Source organism: Mesocricetus auratus, unplaced genomic scaffold, assembly GCF_017639785.1.
Source record: "Mesocricetus auratus isolate SY011 unplaced genomic scaffold, BCM_Maur_2.0 Super-Scaffold_100008, whole genome shotgun sequence".
NCBI classification, from domain to species: domain Eukaryota; kingdom Metazoa; phylum Chordata; class Mammalia; order Rodentia; family Cricetidae; genus Mesocricetus; species Mesocricetus auratus.
The window spans coordinates 7,565,707-7,579,215 of NW_024429192.1; the positions used below are offsets into that span (position 1 = coordinate 7,565,707).

The 13,509-nt window shown below is 48.9% G+C and overlaps 1 protein-coding gene across 8 annotated transcripts in view; it reads left to right on the forward strand.

Annotated features, from left to right (window-relative positions):
* Tiam1 (TIAM Rac1 associated GEF 1) overlaps nucleotides 1–13,509 on the forward strand; it is a 340,091-nt gene that overhangs the window by 166,964 nt on the left and 159,618 nt on the right. For all 8 annotated transcript variants that reach the window (XM_040750527.1, XM_040750528.1, XM_040750524.1 and 5 more), the window contains one exon: nucleotides 3,501–3,646. The gene's annotated coding sequence lies outside the window, so the exon portion shown is untranslated. The remainder of the gene's footprint in view (nucleotides 1–3,500; nucleotides 3,647–13,509) is intronic.

Genomic DNA, 13,509 nt, shown 5'->3' on the forward strand with positions numbered 1-13,509 from the left:
ACCTGTTTTGCTTATTTCGTGTCTGATCAGTGGCTTGGTGATGCACTTAGATTTGCAACTAACTTACCCATTTTGCAGCAAAGCTCTTTCCTAGTTTGAAGGGAGTGGAATAGGAGGTGTTCTCAGCTGATTTGTGGTTTTCCTAGTCTTGGGTGGGATGGCTTGGATGTCTCAACAGTCTAACACTCTAAGTATTGCTTGTCAGGCACAGGCTGCTGGGGACACAGTTAGCTAGCTGGGGGACCTTCTGCTTCCATGAAGGGAACGATCTATATGTGAATGAATGACTCTTAAACCGAACTAGACCTGTCCCTAGGGAGATCAGGAGGTATGGCTCAGGCTGTCACTCCTGGTATTGGCTCCAGAAACAGCCCAATAGGTTGGTGGCTGTGAGCATGATGTTGTCACTCCTACTCCTGAGGAACCAGTTGTTACTCTACAGGGGGTGGCTGAACTGGGTCTTGTGATGGCAAGGGCAACACTGAGTAATAGGTGGAGTTTATGGAGCAGTGACCCTTAGAGAAAGGGGAAGCAGTGATTCACAGATAAAAGGCTCTTGGGTGTTGTCCCTGGGGACTGTTATGCAAATGTCTGGAGCTGGGGTTGAATGCCACAGGACCACTAAGTTTCTAAATAACTCCAGTTATTGTATCACACTCTTCTCAATGACTCCCCTCCCCCTCCTGGCTTGGCTCTCTGTGTTTTATAAACCTTTAAAGTTTTGAGTTCAGTTGGTCACAGATACAGGACCACTGAAATTATTTGTTTTAGGAGCTAATTTTCGTTGGAAGTTTCCCAATTCTTCTAGGGTTTGAAGTGTACAGCTAGTTATATTAGATTCAATTTTTGAAGACTGAAGTATATGTAAACATGTTTCCTTTTTCACTAGTGGCATTGGCTATTTATCTTTGTGTGTGTGTGTGTGTGTGTGTGTGTGTGTGTGTGTGTGTATGTGTGTGTGTGTATGTGTGTGTTCTACTGGGGCTGAATACATGGCATGCTGGGAAAGGGCTACACCACTAAGACACACTCTCCCAGCTGTGTATTTTTTCCTATCAGTCTTACTAACATGTTGTCAATTTTATTGCTGTTGGAAAACCAACTTGGGTTGTTTATAGTTGACATACAAAACCTGCCTCTTTCCTGAGTTAAAAACATTCAAATGTACATGTAAAAAATTCTGCCTTATGGAGATGCTGTCACAAAAGGTTTGATGACATCCTTTGAAAACAAGCAACTGAGTCCCCCAGCTGTAAGGAGGAAGACATCATGTACTCGTCTTTGTGTCTTTGATATTGATTGTGTTTATTAAAGTACCCTCTGTTTGTGAGCGTCATACACACTGGGCCAAATTGTTCCAAGGTGGGTGTTGTGGATTCGCAGGGGCACACCCTGTGAGATTGTTTTAGAAGCATCAAGCCCGAGTATGCGTGAGGCTTTGAGGTAATTTAATGTGAAGTGTGGGAGCATTCAGCCCTCTCTACACGTTTCCCTCGTGCGAGAGTAGACAAATTGTGGTAATGGTTGGGGAGGCACATTTCATTTCTGTTCATATTTAATGCATGAACCTGAGTGTTTTAAAGTTTAGCACAACCTTTCTGAATGTGTGGCGGTCTAAGGGCTTTGACTCTGGCTCTGCCAGTTAGCAGCCAGGTCTTAGGATAATGACTTTTGAATTTCCATATCATCAGTGATGAGATAAATATGCAAACTACTTGCCTTTGTGGGGTTTTACTGAGAGTATCCAAGTAGCATACCTTTCATGTGATTTGGCACACAGTAGGCTGTTTGTGAACAGTAGCTCATTGAGTGTCTCCTGTTTCAGTCCTTTCTTATCATACTCGGAAGCTCATCTCTCTCTCTCTCTCTCTCTCTCTCTCTCTCTCTCTCTCTCTCTCTCTCTCTCTCTCTCTCTCTCTCTCTCTCTGGATAAAATAGAATTGGAAATGGGATAACACAAAAATGCCCTCCCTGTTGGTTCCCTCTTCATTAGAAGTGAGTGAGGTCACCAGGGACACCGTTTCAAATTTCCTGTGTTTTAATCTCAGTTTCCTAGTTCATCATTGGCAGAGGGATTGCGTATTTCTTCTCTCCAATTTTTACTCTAACTTCCTGGGATGATTTCTATTTTTTAGTCCATCTCATCTTTTCCTTTTTCCTCCCTGCCTTTCTGTCATTTCTGTAACTTCTGTTACAGAGCGATGTGATCTTAGAGCCCCACACACTCAGCCAAGCCCAGGAAAGCACGTCTATGTTGTGGCTGAGGTGGGAACATAAAAGTTCAGGACTGAGGGGGATTGCCTGGGTTTTAGAAAGGAATATTGGGTTTTGAGGTACACCAGCCCTATGCCATTGAATCTTCTGAGGAATTGGCCACTAAAAAGGTCCTGGGGACTATGTGCTCATATTCATGCGTCTGGAATTACCAGGGCTGACCTGGGGGCCAGAGAGGCGGTAGGCTGGAATAGCAGTCATTGATAATGTGGTACAGTGAGAGTCACTCTCAGCTCTGCCCAAGGATTGAGCCCTGGTTTACATATTGTAACTAAGAAGCTTCGGGTGTGGAGTTTTCGTCGAGGAAGACTGACAGACAGCTGCTCTTGGCCCAGCCTGTCTGCTCTGCTAGGCTGGCGGAGCTGTTTGAGTCCAGTAGATGTTAGAGCGCGGGAGAGTAGAAAGAAGAGTTCGCACAAGTGGCTTGCCCCCTCTGAGTACCACTGTTACCATGATGCTCAGTGTTACCATGAGATTGGGGGCGGGGGCAGATGTCACCACTTTTGGAAAGTGTTGCTTGCATAATGGGTTCATGAGGGTGGATGAGACTTAGTCCCAATCGTAGAGTTTCATTCAGCTACCCTGGTGTCTCCACTATGGAGGAGATCTGGACGTGTAGATACAGTCACTGCTACACAGTACTGTCTGTGACCTGTGAGGTACTTTCCTGTGTCCCCTCGTGTGACAAAGCTTTTCTCGGAAGACTCAACACACGTACACCTACTTTGTATGGGGACCCCCGCAACAGACCAAAATGCAGATGTCTCCAAAGTTCATTTTGGTGAACCAATGAGTTACTTACAGGAATATGGGTGAGGGGTCACTTACAGGAGCAGAAATGAGTCAAAGACAGCTGCATCACCAAAGCCCACCCCAGCATGAGTGCCGGGAACCTGGAGCACACTGCTCAGCAGGCAACTGGCAGCTCACCAGCTTTGAGAATGTCCTTCCCAAATGACTCTGGCCTAAACCTCTTCCAGGAAGATGGGCTGGACTCAGAGACTACTCTGCTCTTACTGTTTATCCCGACAGGGAGGAGCCTGGTGAATCTGGTCAGTTTCAGGAACTTCCTGAAGTTGTTTTGAGTGTTTTACCTTCATGCTCAAGGAACTTCCCTGCAGGGTGGCATGCTTTAATCTTGGAGAAAACTGTTACACAACACCCCATGATTGTTCTTGAAATACATGTAAAATGAGCCTAAACCCATTCTTTATCTGCTTTGGCAGGTAGAACCATTGTCGCCTGAAACCTACCTTTCCAGACACAAAAGCAGGACAGAGAAAAGAATTGCAGTCCCTCTCTCAGGAAGTGAGCAGCCCCCTCAGATGGAACCCTTGGAGACCCTGACCAAGGCTCTTCTCTTTGGCCTGCGGTAAGTGTGGTGTCCGCCCGAGGCTGGGTTTAAGCATTTGACCTCTAAGACCTTCAAACCTTTATTGTCACAGAGTGCCACACAGACTGCTGTTTTGGGGCAATGGAAAGTGTGGTATTGGTGTCTTTGGCGGGCAGGAGGCTACTGTTCTCCCCGCTCAGAACCGGCAGCTCTGATACCTGTGTGGGCTTCATCTTCTCAGCGGGGCAGGCGTGGTGGGCTCCTGCCAGAGGTTGACCCCCTACCTCTGCGTTCCTGGCTTCCCCTTTGCCTCTTGTCTGGTACTAGGAAAGGGGAAGACAGGGCAGGTGTGAAGGCATGGGGTGGGGGATGGGGGTGGGGGTGGGGGGTGGCCACTTGGTAACCCAGTATGTGTGTGTTGCCTGTACGATCATGTTAAGTGAGAGAGGCTCAGTCTTCTCCCTGCAAAATGTGTTCGAGGAAAGCATTTCACGGAGTGTCGTCCATGTGATCACACTGGACACTTTCATTGTCTGAGGAGCCTGGAGCTTCACCTGAAGGGATCTAGGGCCAAATGTGTGTTCTGAGTCACTTAGAGGAGACAGACTTTGAAAAGACATGTCTCTTTCCTCCTTGGAGGTCCAGCAGCTGTCCACTCTCCCAATTCTGCTCCGTCAAGGGGGACAGTGGTCTCCGTAGTTCCCATTGATTTCATTGGGAGAGAATGATTGACACCAAAAGGCACTTTTCAAGGCATGAAGCCCCTAGCTCAGCTGGGAAGAGCTCTGGCTGCTCTTCCAGAGGACCTCGGTTCAATTCCCAGCACTCATCTGGGGGCTCACAGCTCTACACAATTCTAGTTCCAAGGCCTCCGCAGAAGCCTGGTACACATGTAGCGCACTTATATACATGCAGGCAAAACGCTCATACACATAAAATAATTTTTTTAGATGGAGCTTTTGAACAGTATGCGGTTTGTTACTATTCGTCCCAAGTTTGCCTGTTGCTCGCTAACTTACCCGAGCCTTGGTGATGGTCCATTGGGTATTCATTGTTTTAGTGTCTATCAGGTTTCTGTAAGATGCTTGGGGGCTGCTGACTTTGAACAAAACAGGAGCCAGAATGGCAGCTGCTTCCCTAGGCCTGAGCTAGCCCTGCAGCTTCTAAGGTTTCCCACCTGCATTCCAGGTCCTGCTGGTGGGCCCTGCTGTGACCTGTTCTTCCGGTCTTGCCAGCCGCTCCTCCCTGCCAGAACCGGAGCCAGCCCTGGCCACGCCCCTGGGAGGAGCCCAGCCGCGGCTGGAGAAAGCCTCGTGCTGCGGGATCCTAGCTGGGTTGTGTTCTCTTTATGAGAGGTAGAGGCAGTGTCAGCAACGGCTGCCCCTCTGTAGTAGCGTTCTCTGTCTGTCCCTTACCCCGGGGACCCGGTTGACTTTCTTCTGAATTTCGCCCCCCAAATGCTAGTTGGTGCCTTAGTGTCCTTTTGTGGGAGGGTCTCCCTGAGAGGGCTTGTCTCTCCTTTTTGATCAAGTGCCCAGGGCTCCCCAAGCCTGCGTCTCATCTTTGCTGGAGCTGTCCTACTAGGAAGGCGCTCCTGTCCCAAGCCAGCGCTGAGGTTCCACCTTGTCCTCTTCCGTGGACTTGCTGTGGCTTCCTTCCCTCCATGGCCTAGCACACCACACACAAGCCTCGTCTCTGGCTTCAGTCCGTCGTCTAGGAACCAGCATTGGGAAACTGCAGAACTTGTAAACGCCGGTCCCCTAGCTCCATAGTCTATTCTTCTAACTGAGGTGACTCACTACTGTTGGGCTGCTTGTCCTTCCTCTCAGACTGTCCTTTATGTGGACCACAGTGGCCGCACGGGGTACTGGGGTGCTTCAGGAGAGGCTGCTCGAGGATCAGTCTGCCTAGCTCTGTGCCAGGGCACGCTGTCCTTGCCACCCCCCCCCCAGCCCAGTTATTATGTCACCTCCCCAAGCTGGATCCACCCTCCTTCTGCCCTTCCTTCTAGACCCTCTGACCTATCGACCCCAAGATCCCAGCCGGCCTTGTCCACTCCTCTTGAGCGCCTTCCTCCCTGAAAGTGTATTACAGATCTTTAGGGCTCTGTCTGTCCATGTAGCGCGTATTTAGACGTCACCTAAAGCGCCTGTTCAAAGGCATCCAGAGAAATGTCAGGTTTGTTTCCAAGGTCTTCAGTGAGGGGAAACACCGAGGAGAGACAGCCAGCTTAAAAGGAAGTGAGGGGCAGGCCTGAAGGGAGCCCGCGCTTGTCTGAGCCCGTGTGTTTTCCCACTGCAGCTGCTCCAGCCGAGTTATTCGATGGGTGCATCATCTCTTGGCTCTGAGCGCAGGGCCCAGCCACCCGCCCCAGGGAGCCCAAGCGGGTTTATGTGATGAAGAATGTCCATTTGCTCGCAGTGGCTGAGCGTGTTCCAGGGAAAAGGGAGGACAGCCTTTGCCAAGCTTCCTGCTCCATCCCCCCCTTTTGAAAGGCACCAGAGATGTGAGTTGGAATTCAGTGTGCTGAGTTTTATCTGGTGGCCAGCCATATTCCATAGCAATATCTCAGCAAAATACCAGATACGCTCTGCTTCTTGGGTGACCCTCATTGGAAGGTGGTGGGAAGGTGGCTAAGCTGGAAGTCAGAGAGCAACAGGGTAGAGATGGCGTGCTGGTGACATGCACGGCGACACATCTCTAATCTCAGCAAACACAACCTGATCTCTGTGAGTTTGAAGCCAGCCTGGTCTACATAGCAGTTCCAGGCCATCCAGGGCTACTTAGCTAGACCATGTCTCTAAATAAATACATGCATCCATGCGTGCGCATACACACACACACACACACACACACACACACACTGAACACTTATTATGTACCTGGCATTCTGCTAAGTGCTCTCAGTCAGGGTAGAGTGTTTCAAGGCCATCTTTTTTGGTCTCAAAGTACACAGATGTCCAAGCCCCCACGACACTGTATGCATCATTCTTTTTGGGGGGGGTGTTTTGAGACAGGGTTTCTCTGTGGCTTTAGAGGCTGTCCTGGAACTAGCTCTTGTAGGCCAGGCTGGTCTAGAACTCACAGAGATCCGCCTGACTCTGCTTAGTCTCAGTGCTGGGATTAAAGGCGTGTGCCACCACCGCCCGGCTCTGTTTTTGTTTTTAAGCAGTCATTTGAGTGTACTATTTTTCTTCTTTTACTATCGATCCCAATTATCGCCTCACTTATACCCTTGCAACCTCTCCCTAGTCAAATTTAAAGACCAAAAATCCAAACCAGAGAAAGAAGGCTTGAAGCTCTTTCATTTTTCAGTTGGTTAGATATGTGGACACAGAGAAGTAGGCACGGGCTGTCTGCATGACCGACCCTCCTTCCTGAGACATGTGTGAGTCCAGAAAGGGAACCCACATGGTGGACTGAACTCACCCCCGCACCTTACCTGACTTCCGTCCCCGTGTACACTGCCCGTCAGTCCTAGAGAGAGAAGCAGGGTCTTGGGTGGTGATGTCACATTGACCCTGGGGAGAAACAGTGCCTTTGGTGATGATGTCACATTGACTGTAGGATGCCGAGCCTATGCGTTCAGTTCTATGCTGACAAGGCCTGTGGTGTTTGTGAATTGGTTAAAGCCAGTGTTGCTTGGAACACTGTGTCTCGGTATGGCTCAGGGAGTGGGTACAGGATATTTTAAAAACTGCAGAATTAGGAATCTCGATTTAGTTTTAGATATCTGTCCATGGGTGGGGTGTATTGAGCTGGATCTTTGAATTCCCTCAGAAAAGTTGTTACTTCCTAGTCTTTTCAAGGAGCAGGAGACCATCTTGGTCTTGAGTGGTATGAGTCTGTGATACATATGTAGGAGAACATACTAGTCTTGAGTGGTTTCCGTTCGTGGTGTATGGTTTAGGGTGTTGGTGCTTTGAGTCGGATGCTTGGGACACCTTTCCCTGGCTTGTCCCTCTCCTGCCCACATTGCATAAACATTGGCATGGCAGGGACAGATGGCCACTCCGGAGCTCCTTTGATGTCACATTTGGTTGCCTGGGTTGGGGGTAGAGCGTTTGCAGCCAGTCTCTGTGGGAGGGTGAGAGGCTGCCTGGGAAATACCCACTTGACAGTGGGTAAACAGAGGGAAAACTCCTGAAATGCTGGGTGCCCTGGTCCGTGTTCAGTCCAGACAGCAGCGGCGTGGGATTTACATAAGTGTTTAACTTGGGAAGGAGCCAGAGGACAGAGCTCAGGCCTTAATTGATGTTCCGCAGAGTTTGGTTTTCTTACAGGAATGAATGAACCGGAGTGGGGGTGGGTGAGGGGCGGCTGTCATGATTTCCAGGGTTGGTGGGGGGAAATCTCTGCAAGAAACCTGAGTTAGGCTCAGGGGAGGGCACCTATAACCCCAGGTAGTCAGTGGAGAGCAGAGCAGTGCTAATCAGCGTGTTCCCACACTGATTAAACAGCATCAGCCTGAGTGAGCGAGGTCCAAAGGCCTTGATGGAGACAAGGCAGTACTGTAATGAAGGAGAGAATCCACCCAGGGAGGACGTGAAACAGCAGAGTGCTGAAGGCAGCGAGGGTTGGCAGGGAGTGAGCATCAGAGGGCTGCCCAGGACCTAAGGTTTGGAGGGCACCGGAGAGGAGGCTGCTGCCATTGGCCGTGTGCAAACCACGTGGGAAAACCAAGTCACAGAGTCCTCCTTGGGCTCTGCTAGTCTAGCCTTGAGCTCAGAGCTAGTGGTACTTACTTTTCTAATGTGTTTTACGGAAGTCCCAGATTGTGGCCGTGTTTTTGGGGGCTAGTGGCATCTATTTGCTGGCCTTCGTAGTAATTTCTCTGAGGAGGTGAATATGGGGAGTTCGTTGATTGGTTATCTTAGCAAACCATTCTTTCATTGTACGGCTGCTGTGAGTGTGGCCTTCGGAGGTGCCCTCAGGAGATTCTGTGATGTGTGATGGGCAGCTCCTCACCTCTCCAGGAGTTACTGTAAGGAGAGAGAGGGCAACCCCATAAGAAAGATGGTGTGAGTCAGGACATTAGCCAGCAAACTGTGAGGGCTGAAGATGTGAAATTACTAAGGATACTGTCATCTTTCTGTCTGTGTAGAAAAATCCGTTTATCTAGAGTACACATGGCCCCAGAATTAGGGTGGTTAGACTTAGCGTTTTCAGTTTTACAAGGGTGCAGACCACATTTGAAATTGTGAATTTGGGGCTTTCTAAAGTCTGGGAGTGTCATTAGCTTTCGTACATAGCTTACATCTTGGGTGTAAATGGCAGACAGCTCACTGTCAGTCACCAAGGAGGCATGCTAGGGTCCAGAGCATGCAGCAGCTCTAAACTCTGACGTTTAGTAGGTCGGGTTATAGGAAATGCATTTTTGACTTAAGGCGATGGTGTAATTGGGAAGTAACTCCATCATAAATTGGGGAGTGCACCTGTAGTTATTTCAAGTTGGGACAAGCAGCCTATATGGACTTTTAATGTAGTATTTCTGCTTTAATTTTCCTCAGGGATTATAGTAATCTAGCATGTATAGATACCTAAGAGGCCATTAGTCCTAGAAAGATCCAACACAGTGGACTTTACATTTGTTTTCCGCTGTGTACCTTCGGTGTGCATGGACTGTGTTACATGAAGACATTTCGTACATGTATGTATGTTGTATTGCACAGGTCCTCCATCCCCCTACGCTGCTCTTTCTCACCCTGCCCAGTCTGGTTGGCCCTGTTTATTCTCTTAGGGAGTTCCATGTCATACATGATTTTTTGTATCTGCATGAAGTCTAGGGACCATAAATGGGAGAACACATGCTTGTCTTTCTGAGACTGGCTTAACTTGCTTCAGGTGATTATTTACAGACTGTTTTTCTTTGTAAATTAAAAAAAAACCCACCCCATTGTTGGACGTGCAGGTCAAGCAGCCGTCCCTGGAGTGACCACTAGGGGTGTGAGTGCGGAGGTTTATTACGCAGCTCCCTGGCACTGCTCTGATCGTTTCTTCCCGTGTAGGTCCAGTGTTGCTGCTGATTTTGCTAGAAATCACTTGTCAGGGTGGACAGGTTTTCCTTTTTCTATTTATTGTGTTCTTAGACAGTTTCATACAGATGTGCCATGTGTTCTGATTATCCCTGCCTTCCCTTCCCCTCCCACCAGCGGGCAGCCGCTCCTCCGGTCTAGGTCCCTTCCCCATATCTTGTTCCCATCTTTTTGTTTTACGCTTCGTTACTTACATTGGGGTAAAACGATTACACTTATTTGCCAGTTGGTATTTACTTAGTGAAACATGGAAAAGCGTTCCTTGGACAAGGCAAGGTCAAGAGACTCACGCTCTTTCCTCTTGGGCACTTCCTGCTTCTGGTTTTGACCACCTTGTTGGTTGGGTGAAAGTCTCATCCTCTGCAGAGTTTTCTCCTAACATAGTGGAAGCAAAAAGCAGACACATGAGCTCATGGCTCCTGCCCGGGATCCACTCACTCAGTGGTTGGAGAACAGTAACAAGACACACAGTGAGTGACCCACAAGTGAGATCCTCAGGAGAAAGCCAGCTCAAAGCCGTTACCTAAGGACTTCTATAGGGACATTAATGTGTCAAGGCAGCCTTGGTTTGACCTTGTGGCTTTCATTTATTCGCCAGACCCAGGCTCTGTGGCTGGAGTTTACTTTTGTGTGAGTGTTTATGTTTAAAGTGCTGGGTTCTTTGCTTTCCCTTCCCTTCTACTCCAGGACTAGGGGTTTCATGTAGGTTGAAAATGGAAACCACGGAAAACACGCAGTCTGGAAGTAATTTCCGTCGGGAGAGAAATTACCCAAGTGGGAAAAGACACGATTTTGTCACTTGCCGGCTGAGGGGAACACAAGAGTGGATAACTTGCTTTTGTTCAGTAATTGGACACACTATGCAAGGCTAACAATTTCCCTGGGACTTTGCAGTTAGGGCATGGCAGGCCCAGGGGTTGGCCTGTCCCCTCTCATGGAGAGACTGCATGGAGATGGAGGTGAAATCCAGACCGTTGCCCTCCTATTTCTGTCACTCGAATGGCACTGATTCCTGCAGATGGGGCTCATTCAGTGACCGCTGTCTGCCACCTAAACAGGGGTGCCTGGGTCAGCCCAGGTCTGGGGTTGTGGGGAGCAGGCTGGGGAATTCTCTTGTCTGGTGCTAGCCTTCCCGCGGGGACGGGACAGTTAGGAGTGAGGCCTTCTACTGCCTTGCGTTGGGATTGTAAAGCCACTTCCCGTGACTGGGGTCCGTTGTCTCGGCAGTTGACAATTCAGGTTTCTTCATCCTAAGAATGAAATTTTTCTTTGGAAATTGAGTGGCTTCTTTTGGCCTGTCACTTCTTACATCATGACTTCCTTCTCAGATACTTTTCCGGCATGCAGCCCCTGCTCTCCAGCTTTCTCTCGTGGTCATGAGGACAGTTTAGTTTGAGACCTGCAGTCTGTTTGGGTGAGGTTCACTTTTCCCACAGTCTTGACCCATGTGACCCAGGTTGCCTGTGTATTGGAGATCATCTACCTACTTGTCTGTCTGTATGTCTGTCTATTATTATTTTTGATGTTGGTTGGGATAGACCCCTGGCCTCATGGATGCTAGGCGGATGTTTTACTGCTGAGTTACTGCCCTGGCCTGATTCTCGTGTCTTCTTTACTCGTTAATGTGCAGTTGTTAAGACATAGTTGGCTGAATAGACGCTTACCCGTCCCTGTTTCCTGTACTCAGTTCCTGAGGCTTCCAGGGGTCTTTGAAAATTTGTTCTACTCTTTGCCGACCACCTGGTTGTGTGTTTGAAGTGACACAGTCCCTTGAGTCTTTCCTCACACCCTCTGTTCAGTCCAAAGGACAGTATCTGGATCTCACTTAACATTTAGGGTTTATAAGTGTATTTGAAGTACTTGGGGAAAGCATCATGTTAGAGATGGATTCATCTGTGTGTAAAACTAAAACCAGACTCATGGCCAAATTTAATTTTTCAAGTGTTCTTAGAAAGAGGCGGCTTTTTGGAGAGTGTGAAGCTGATTTCGTCTTAGGCTCAGTAAGATCATTCTTTGCCAAGCCGGGTGTTGGTGGCGCACGCCTTTATTCCCAGCACTCGGGAGGCAGAGGCAGGAGGATCTCTGTGAGTTCGAGGCCAGCCTGGTCTACAGAGGTAGTTGTAGGACAGCCTCCAAAGCTACACAGGGAAACCCTGTCTCGAAAAACCAAAAAAAAAAATAAATAAAAAAAATAAAGAAAAAAGATCATTCTTTGCCTTTCTCTTTCTGTGCGTCTTCCCCATACAAAGCCCTGTGCAAAACGTTGCACGTGCAGCTCACGACAGCTTCGTTCAGAATTGCCCAAACTTGGAGGCGACCAAGATGTCTTTGAGCAGGTGGACCCCTACCTCACCCCATAGCACACTCTATGGTGCTGAAAAGAGATGAGCAAGCCACAACACAGCCTGGAAGACCGTTAGGTTTAGTTGTTAGTGACTGGGGAGCAGGAGGGAGGGATGGCTAGGGAGGAGGAGGGTAGACTGGGTAGTCTGTCAAATACAAGCCCTGAGAACATGCAGAGCAGTGTCAGTGAAGGACTTTAGGTAATAATGGTGTGTCATGTGGGTTCACTGGTTTTTAACAGATGTCCTTCCCTAGTGGGAAGGGGGAGGGGCTCTTACAGAACAGGAAGTCTATGGAAAAAAAAGACAACACTCTGTACTTTTACTATGAACCTAAAATGATCTACGTAATAGAATTTTGGAGAGCCCAAGCTGAGGAGATGCACCCCTGAATTCTACCCAGGGGATCCAGTCAAGAGTCTATTGCTTGGCCTGTGTCAATTCTTATCATCCCTTGAGACCTTCTGCTTGGGCAGTGGCTGCTAGGCAGCAAGAGAAGTCCCTACGTTTCTGTGCCTGCAGAATTGGGATGTGACAAGAATGGCCTTTGTCCCGTGCAGCCTCACCGGTCTCTAGGTCCTGCTTGCCCCTGTACGGTGGTGGCACTGTTGATACTAAGTGAGCTTTTCTTCTTTCTCTGATTTTTATTTTTATGTGCCTTCTATGTTGGTCAGACCTTCTGGCTTTTTGGGCATTGAGAGCTGCTAGGACTCTGATAGTAACTGAAATTCCTGGGAACGCAAAAAATGGTCAGAGCTCACACTGGTCTTCATGCCCCTTTTTTCCCTGAGTCATTTCTAGGGCCTGTGTGTGCACAGGGCACATGACATGGAGCTAAGCTAGTGTGAAGATTTTCCTGGAACCTTGGTTGGGAGGGATTCGCTTTTACAGAAGACAGCATCCTGGTCGCCTGTATTTACCGCAGGCTTCGTTTGCGCCACGCTTAAGTTTTCGGTAGCGTAGATTCAGTAGTGAACAAGACTTAGGAGAATCTCCCTGCCCTCTTGTGCCTGGCGTTCTGAAGGAGGAAGACAGCTAGTCATTGGCACGTTACCATCTGGAAGGAGATCGAGAGTCACCGTGGAGATGAGAGGAGCAAGGACGTTGAAGAAGAGGAAGGAAGGAAGGAAGGAAGGAAGGAAGGAAGGAAGGACAGAAGGAGGAAGGGAGGGAGGGAGGAAGGAAGGAAGGAAGGAAGGAGGAGGAAGGAAGGAAGGATGGATGGAAGGGAGGAAGGAAGGACGGAAGGAGGAAGGATGGAAGGAAGGAAGGAGGATGGATGGATGGAAGGAAGGAGGAAGGAAGGAGGGAAGGAAGGAAGGAAGGATGGAAGGATGGATGGAATGAAGGAGGAAGGACAGAAGGAAGGAAGGATGGAAGGAAGAAAGGACAGAAGGAAGGAAGGAAGGATGGATGGATGGAAGGAAGGAGGAAGGACAGAAGGAAGGATGGAAGGAAGGATGGATGGATGGAAGGAAGGAGGAAGGAAGGAAGGAAGGCTCCCTTGTGGTGACACTGTGCCAGG